Raw genomic sequence first — 9,446 nt, 5'->3', positions numbered from 1 at the left:
ATTTTAGCTAAAAAATCCTGTTGCTATGTGAGAATAAAAGTCAGCTTCTGCTCTCTCATAGCCTTCTGTCGGCTCTAGGGCTAAAGTAAGTAAAAGGAATAGAGTCCTTTAAAGTCACTAATGTAAACAGAGACCACTCTGCATGTGCACAGAGAGCAGGTTAATTGAACATTAAAGTGGCACTTTTTTCAGTCACTTTTCTGATCTTCACCACATTGTTTCTCTTAAGGTTTGTAGTGCCGACTTGAGCATGTCGGATGTTTTGGTTTTTTTGATGACACACATACACATTAGCTACGGCTACACTCATGAGTTTTTTTGACAAAATCAGAGTTTTGTCAACAAAACTCACCACATGTTCACACACAATATGTTTTGTTGACAGTCTGTTGACAAAACTCAGCACTTCTGCAGACAACCTTCTGCTTCTCCGTGATGAGGAAGATCGCCTTTGAAATCAGATTCTGTTGACGAAAAAAGCTGTCAAGAGAGCGGCTGGGCAGCCTGGTTGCTCTGTTGACAGAGTGGATCGCTCTTTTGATCCACTTTGGTGTATGGCCGCACTCTGTCGACAGACTTGGTTGTCAGAAAATCTCTTTCAACAGAAATATCTGTCAACAGAGGCTTCTGGGGTAGCCATAGCCATACACGATAGGCAGTACATTACCAACATTAGTTTCAAAAGCAAAACCTAGAAAGCACTGAAATGATAGTTAAGTAGAGTCCTCCTGATCAGAATCTAATTTATTGCTTGGTTTTTAAAATTAAGTAGCATCTGCTTTTATAAATTTTAGATCTATTAAAAGAAGAACAAGGTGAAAGATACTGATCTAATGCTGGAATTTTCACATTTTCCTAGTTATGATACTGGGAATCCCAGAATGTTTCCATTAATTCCAGATTTCCTCTTTTGGAGAAAAAAACTGTTATGTCCTGGTCACTGTTGTGTCCATAACAATATGACTTGAATACGATTTTAACTGAAATTTGTTATACTTGGAAGTGTAATATTGGTATTTCTTATCTCCTGATGTCTGGAATAAGCTGTGGTAGAATAGTCTATTTTGACTTTTAAAGCACATATGCACAAAAAATGGAAATTTCTGATCTTTCAGTCTTGCAACTGAAATGTTTTCAGTTTTTTTTAATTTAATGAGGCTGACAGCATTTATTTATCTCACCAGTGTAAACACTGTTTTTCACAAAACATCTGTAGTATTCTACATATTATATCATCCTTAATGTCAGTTGGTGACACCTGTGCTCTGCGAAATATACACACCCTTAAATAATATAGGGCCAGCCCACTGACCCATTTTGGCAATTGAGATGGGTGGGATCATAATTTTGAACTCTCTCTCATAATCTTGACAGCACTAGTGGTAGAGTCTTCCCTGTTCAACCCTGTGAGCCTTGGATATTAGAGGTTGAAACTCTCTAATCTGGCACTCTCTAGCCCAGCAACATCTAGGATGCACATGATTTTAGTTAGCTGGATGTCCACTAATCATGGGTGTGGTCATGTTTCCCATAGTCCCACAGAGTTTGTTTACAGCCACCAGTCACGGCTCTCAGTATTTTGTGCTGTTATTTAGCACTAATTTACACTTAAATGTCTTCTAAGAGCCCGGTAAGCAGTGGAAGTCTTTAGTAATACTGCTAAACAAAGTTGACCTCCTGTGATCTGGCAAATTCTCTTGGTCGGCATCTGTCAGGTCCTGAGGGTGCCAGACTAGAGACATTCAACCTGTATTTCTTAGTAATCACACACAAGCCTATCTATAGAATCTTTTGTGCCAAAGCCCGAACTACTTTGTCTCCTTTTTGATGTTATATTGTTTTTGGTCTTTTCTGTTTCATGTAGACATTAAAGATTCCTCAGCATGTTTTGCTCTGGTTTGTGCAGACAAAAGAAAATTCACAATAATATTGATTGGTTGTCAGCTAAATGCTGGCCTCTACCCTACAGATGTTTGTACCTCATTTGTTCTGTAAGTACAAAGAAAATATGGCATAATGATACACCATCTCTTTTTATATACTGAATGTCTTTAGAATGAAATCCCTTTTGATTAGGAACTTTGATTTATAGTCACCTATGGTGTGCCATGATCAACGATACTACGTAAATATTGGGGAACTTTGGGTTGAAAGACGCAAACAGGTTAAAGAAATTAATAGTAGTATTATGTGTTGACTGTAGGCTGCAACAAATGATTGCTTTTAGTTATTTTTGTGAAGGTGCCCAGAGGATGGCTATGTAGGAATGAATATTTCACATTTATAGGTTTGATTTAGTGGGCATCAACTTTTCAAATAAAGTCTTAGCTATCATTTCTCTGAATGTGAGAGAATCAGAAATGATTATTTATGTTCTTTAGGTTTTGCATAGGAATTCCCATCTCTGTGGTTCAAAGGTGAATGTAGGGCAGCGGAGGTCAGTAACCCCATTCCTTGCCATTTCTCTCCCTCTCTCTGTGTGTTCAGAAAATGGTTTTGATTAAGATGTTATTGCTGGGAAGCTCCCCAGATCCTATGCCCAGGACACAATGGACACAGCCTCTGAGGAGCAGCGTGTGTGTATTTGATGCAGTATTTGGCTCCACAGCCCGATGACAGCTAATCACAAGTGATGGTGATGGCACTGGGTGAGGGTGGGGATTAAAATAATATGGGGCTATTCTAGTCTCTAATGAGATTAGAGAAGTGAGGACAGAGACCCAGAAGGGAGAGGGCAGTACTGAGCTGAGAGCATGGCAGTCGAAAAGCGGCACTGGGTAACTGAGCTGTCCATGGGATGTGGCATAATGCTGCTCTGGAAGGAGGGACAGCCAAACCTCAATTATTGGAGGAGGGTGGAGAGAAGCAGAACCTGGGACCCAGTGATGGTGTGTGGGAGGGAGCCTCAGAGGAACAGGGAGCAGAGCTGAGAAAGGCCTACAAATGACAGGAGAGCTGGAGGGAGGAGTCAGAGAGAGGTTCCAAGAGACTTATGAGTATGGGGAACTAGAGATAGGCCCCCAGATACCCAGAAAGGAGGGGCTCAGAGATGGGCCCCCAGATACCCAGAGGGATGGGGGGGTCAGAGGCCCCCAGTGGCTCAGAAGGGTGGGGAATAGTTACAGAGAGGAAGCGGGTCTGTCCCATGAAAGCTCATCACCTAATAAATTACTGTTCGTCTGATAGTGGTACATGACTGCTTGTTTGTTTGTTAGCAGGATGGGGGGTCAGAGACAGGCCGCCTCGGACCTCAGAGGGCGGGGGGGGGGGGGGTCAGAGTGCCCCTGCCGGCAGTGCCCGGGGACGAGGGGAGGGGAGGCAGCCCAGGCGAGGGGGCTAAGTGAGGGAGGAAGGGCGTGACCCGCGCGGGCAGCTGGAGCGCGGGGAGGAGAGGCGCGAGCGCCGGAGGGCAGCGGTGCGGCAGGCGGCCGGGGCGAGCTGGGGCGCAGAGCGCGGCGGGGAGCGGCCGCTGAGGCTGAGGCAGAGGCAGGAGCGCGGCGGGAGGCGGAGGAGAGCGTGAGCCGGGGGTGGGGGGGGCTGAGGCAGAGGCAGCGGCAGCGGCAGAGGCAGCGAGCGCGGCAGGAGGCGGCGGCGGCGGAGGAGGAGGGGAAGAAGCGCGACGCAGGGACGGCAGATGCCTGGAAATAAAAATTTGATGATTGCATGCAGCGGCTGGAGAGACTCTGTCGGTGGCGGCGGCGGGGACGAGGCAGGGACAGGGGGGGCGACGGCAAAATGAAGTACCAGAAATACCTGACAGTCTTGCAGATGGCCATCGGCGTGACCGCCTCCAACAGGGGCAGCCTGATGCCCTTAAAGAGGAAGCTGTGGTGAGTAGGCACAAAGCGGGCAGGGGAGGGCCAGGTGGCTGGCGGGCGCTGCATGCAGGGGGCTGGGCGAGCCGCTGACCGGGGCACCTGCTTGCACGGCCCGCTTTGTTCTGGGGCTGGGCTCCGAGGGACCAACTCCTGCCGGACCCCCCGCTGCCAGGCAGTTGTTATTGTTTTCTGGCACAAACCGGGGTCCTATTTCAAAGCAAATCGAGGAAGGTTGTTAAAGGGGCCCCGGAGGTTGCACGGGAAACACCACAGTGCAGAGGTCGGAAGGAATTATTTACAGATAGTATTTTAGAAAAAGAATCAAAGGTCTGTCATTATATCCAGCCTTTTGTTGAAGGTGCTGCCCATTTACCAGCTACAGTTTTAGGAAAAGGTCCTGATTGAAGGCAGTGCCCAACTGTAATGTAAGCCTCTGGATTCAAAAGTGTAATTCTCAACGTAATAAATGTTTTCGTAAAGAAACAAACATTCATCAAGACAAGAAATAATGGCAGCTCCTTCAGAAAGGTACCTGGGTAGTTGCAAGCAAGGTCTATTATAGGCTACAATCACACTGCATATTACAGGTATGGCAGTCTGATCCTAAATTTTTGATGCTTGTTTTATATTTGCTTCTTTTGTTGATTGTAGGAATAAACCCTGACTTTGAAATGCCACCCTCTATTTTTCTTGACAGGTATGAATCTCAGTAAAGGAGGTGTAATATCTAACTATAATATTATACTTTTATTTTCAAAATATACTTATTTTTCTTTCACACATTTCCAGGGTTTTTTTTATTTTGGCTCACTGATTGGTGAACTAAACTGATTTGCTACATGAACTGACAAAATGTTAAGAAAAATTTAAAAAGCTGTAAAAATGCAATGTGGGTGAGTAGGACACCAGGAAGCATATGGCACTGAAATACCCAGTCATTCTTTGTCTTGTAAGTGACCACTGTTAGCTTGATTGAAACAGTAGGTTGTATGTCATCAGAACAAATAATGTTTAGAAGAAAAATCTACCTGACTGTAAAACCACATTTTATGTGGCAAATATCTTGGACTGCGTTTGCACTATAAGAAAAAAAAATCTTCAAAAGATTGAAAATGAGACTTGAGCCCTGATGTTCTTGTGATTTCTATTATCATGGCCCTGGGTCACAGTGGCAGAGTGTAAAATGCCTGAGAAGGAAACACTAAGACATGCTGTTTAACAGTGAAGTAGCTTCAGAATGAACTGTTTTCACAAACAGCATCTTGTGATATCACACATATTATATCATCTATGGATCTTGACATTCTTTTATTTTGTCCCTATTCTCACATGATTATCCATAACAGGCAATGTCCATGAAATACATAAAACAGGGAAGCAGAATAAAATTGCTGTAGGTCGGCTTCATTAAACCAACATTTATCTTTCATTAACAACTGGTTTCCAAAGTACACTTTGATATATTTGTTTCATAGTTTATATTTCATATTGCATAAAGTATAAACTTTAGAAAAATTATTTAGCATTCTGGCATTTAAAAAGTCTCTGAGGTTTATGTGAAGTATATAAATTATACTTTTGCATATTAAAGTAAAATACTTTTAGCGTGAATAGTGAACTTTAGTAACCTAATTTGGCAAAAAACCCAATCTTGTTAACGGTAATACACAAAATCAAGCATTTTCCTTGGAAAAATACACTTCAATGTGATTATCTTTGATTAACCTAAGAAAACCTACTTTTCTACTACATACACTTTCTTGGGTTTGATTCTGCCAGAAGCATGAAGTGCTGTTACCTATACTGTTCTCTCATCAATGCTATCTATTCCTTTTCACTTTCCTGATAGTTCATACTGTGTACAGAGATGTATACCTCTATTTATTTCAGTGAGAATTTGATCAAGCAGTATTTCCTAGCTTTATGGAGTAATTTCCTTGCTTCAAGAGAGCTGAATAAGACACTATAGTGTGTCTTGTATGAGGAACAAATGTTTGTTGAAGGAAAAGTGTGCTATGTATCAATGTCATAGTTGTGTGAGCAGTTGAGTTGTTGATGGCTTGGATCAAAGGAGTAGACACAAACATGCTTTTTTTCTATTCAAAAGTTTGTGCCAGTTATTTAAATCCTTCAGTTGTACAAATTTTGATTAGTGTTTACAAATGTTATCTCCCTATCAGTGTGTGACATGATAATAAGGGTTTCAACTTTTCATTGGGTGCCTATGTAGGGTCCATATGAGATTCTGTGGGTATGTGTCGGTGGGTGAAATAGTAACTTGTGATACATTTAAAGGTATGCTTAAGTGGTATTTTAAAATACAACAAGAGTCCTGTGGCACCTTATAGACTAACAGACTGTATTGTGCTTTAAGTGTAGATTTTTCCAAATCATATAAAGCTTAATTTTTGTGAAATATTTTATTATGTAAATCAATTCAGTATATTACAAAAATACAAAGCAAAAGGTATATATACTCCATTACCATATATTGTCAATAGTGTCTAACCTGATGTACAGAAAGAAAATGTATGGCACTTTTAATCTGATCAAATGGTAGCATATTCATTTTTAAAAAATGAGAATTTCAGAGGTTTTTTTTGCCCAGTCATGTTCAGAAGTTGTTTTATGTGTTAGTACATACTGTAAGTGCAGGCAAAATATATCATTTGATAAAAAAGGTTTAAAATATTTATCTTTTGTTGGTGGAGATAATCCACCTGAATCCTACTGAATGAAATGAAAAAAGGTAGAAGCAATTTTTTATTCCTTTATAGAGCATCTGTCATTGTAATTTCTTCCCACTCCCCCCTCATAAAATTGTAAATCCTGTAGCTGTGCTTTTTGTGTTTCACAGAACGTGATCAAAACAAAAAAGATGGATGCTAGGTATCTCATGGGATGGGTAATCAGCTATACAAACTTTGATCCCTAGGTTGCCAGTTCAAACCTAATTTATGATACTGCTGTCTGACAGTTTTTCAATCTGATGTCTATTCAATAGGCCATATTAAGTGAATCAGATTTTCTCAGTCTTATTCCCAGGTGGTAAAACTACTATTGCACTGGGCAGTAATTAGCAGAGAAGCTAAAATTTACTGAACCGTTTCCTAAAAGAGGTTCCTCTGTCCAGGTCAGAGATGAAGGAGTGTGAGAAGCTTGCAGGACTGTTTTTCACCTGTCTTGTGAATAAAGGCCTTCACTTCTCCGATTGTAATCTGGCACATTTTTATGAGCATGGCATTCCCTTTCTATAAAATAAACTATTATTTGTTATATGGCATTGAAAATTATGGTTACAAATGTGAATTTTTAAGATTTTCCGGTAGAACTGCTGCTTTCAAATTTGAAATAGGATTGTAGGTTTGAAGAATTGTGAATCATTTATTTTAACATTAAATCTTGGCTGTAACAGCTGTTAAAGAACAGAACAAAGAATTTGAGACGTGGTAATCACACCCAGAAAATTATGCCAGTGTCTTTAACCTTGGTAAGACAACCTGGGATTTTTACTGTCAACGTCAGCTGATAGTTGCATTGTTTTTTTTGAGGTAGAGTGTAGCATGGATTAACACACTTGAAAAATGATTTAACTATTGATGTGGAAGAATCTTAAAATAGGCCAAAGAAAATATTTGCTGAAATCTCCGTATCAGCAAGATAAATATTTTAAAAGAGATAAATTATGCAATTAATACATGATTTCCTATCAAATTGTGAATAAGGTTTTAATGTCCAGACCTTAAAAGCCTTCCAATGGAGAAACAATTTCTGTAAGAGATATATGTGAAATCAGGAGAGAATTTTAGTGAGGGGGGAAAAATCACAGTCTGTGAGGGTGTGTTTATACAGCAATTTTTTTTTAGCAATAACAGCTGCTATGCTGAAATAACTTTGCAAATGTCTACACAGTGCAATTGCTATTTCAAAATAATTTCGAAATAGCAGACGGCTTATTTTGAATTTGGTAAATCTCATTTTATGTGGAATAATGCCTATTTCGAAACAGATATTTTGGAATGAAGCCTGTGTGGACAGGTAATGGGGCTATTTTAAAATAAGCTATGCTGGAATATCTTATTTTGAAATAATGCTGCTGTGTAGACATGGTATTCAGATTAGAGCATCCAAAATAGAGCTGCGTCCAGTGGCTCTAATCCAAAATAGGCTCTGTTGTGTATGGACACGCTATTTCGGAATAAGTTTTGCTTATTTTGGAGCTTCCCTGTAGTGTGTATGTATAATTCCAGAATAGCTTGTTTTGGAATAATAACTCCATAAAATAATATGGAATAACTCTGTAGTGTAGACCTTCCCTGAAAGGTCTAAAAGAATCTTTCATCGTCTTTGCTTGGTCCTGCTCCTGTTTATGTCAATATTAGAACTTCTGTGGACTTCAGTAGTACAGCAAGGAACTTTTTGTGAGAAAGTTCAGAATACAAGATACAAGATTCTGCCAGTTGTATTGAGAGTATTATGGCAATAATTAAGAGAAATATGGGTAGTGTAAATATGAGACTCTTGTGCCTGTTTTGGGGTTGTCTGAAGTGACCCTTAGTTTATAGAAAATATGTAATGTGTCAGATTGAAGAAATTACATGTACATTGTTTTAACTAGATGATTTCCTCTGCTCCTTTTAGGGCTGCTATTAACAAGACATGAAAAACTGATGTAGTGATTCATGTAGGGTAAGACATTGCACAGTGCTGAGCATTCTGATTCCAGTCCTGCCTAGCGTTTAGGCACCTGCTTAATTTCAAGCATTGTCATGTAATTGAAGTCACTGGTGTGCAATCCACGTGTTTAAAGTTAAGCACATGCGTAAGTGCTTTGCTGTATTAGAATGATCAACGTGTTTCAGGGAAAGATCAGGCTTTATTGGAGGATGCATCTGGTGTTATGGCAAATGTGTGAGGAAGTTTGCACAGCAGCAGCTGTTTGCACAGTGCCTGGCTCTAATTGATGTTATTAGTCCTTTATTCATGAAAATGAAACTGGCCTTATCAAGTCATCTTTTAAAGACAAATACTAATACGGAATGGCTTTGAAGTCTTCCCAGTGTGATCAGTAGGAGTGAATGTTAGCACTTCCTGTCTTTTGTTAATATCACTAGATACACTGATCACGTTCTTCTGAGTCTTACTAACATCATCACTTTTTTTAGCAGTGGGGATGCTTAGCATCCAATGTCAAGCTACTATAATTTCAAGTACTGATACTTTAGTCAGAAAACAGATAAAAGTCCCATCTGCTTAAGATTCTGAATTTTTAATTTTTTTTCTGTTCCGGTGTTGCTTATTGTGAACATATTCAGTTACTCCTTAACCTGCAACTGAACAACAGTTGTAGTGACTTTAAATATTACTTTTCAGAGGAACATCAGTAGAAATATACACAAAACGGGAAAATTTATATGTCTTCATAGTACACTTTTCTGAATGAACAGTAGGTAGCAATTAGATAAATAACATTTAGTTTGTCCAGCATCTTCCAGAGCAAGATCAGGCTTTTCTTGGAGGATACATGTGGTGTTATGGCAAAAGTGTGAGGAAATTTGCACAAGAGCAGCTGCCTGCATAACATCTAGCTCTAATAGATGTGATTAGTCTTTTCTGAAGGATTTGTGT

At 40.0% G+C, this 9,446-nt stretch overlaps 1 long non-coding RNA gene across 1 annotated transcript in view; it reads left to right on the top strand.

Annotated features, from left to right (window-relative positions):
- The first annotated feature begins 3,733 nt into the window (after window positions 1-3,733).
- Window positions 3,734-9,446, top strand: part of LOC142019925 (uncharacterized) — a 65,883-nt gene continuing 60,170 nt past the window's right edge. Inside the window, exon 1 of the long non-coding RNA XR_012647232.1 lies at window positions 3,734-3,830. This is a non-coding gene — a long non-coding RNA (uncharacterized LOC142019925). The remainder of the gene's footprint in view (window positions 3,831-9,446) is intronic.

The sequence above is a fragment of the Carettochelys insculpta genome, chromosome 12, assembly GCF_033958435.1.
Source record: "Carettochelys insculpta isolate YL-2023 chromosome 12, ASM3395843v1, whole genome shotgun sequence".
NCBI lineage: Eukaryota > Metazoa > Chordata > Testudines > Carettochelyidae > Carettochelys > Carettochelys insculpta.
The sequence above is the reverse complement of the archived record's forward strand: the minus strand, read 5'-3'. Positions and strand labels throughout refer to the sequence as shown.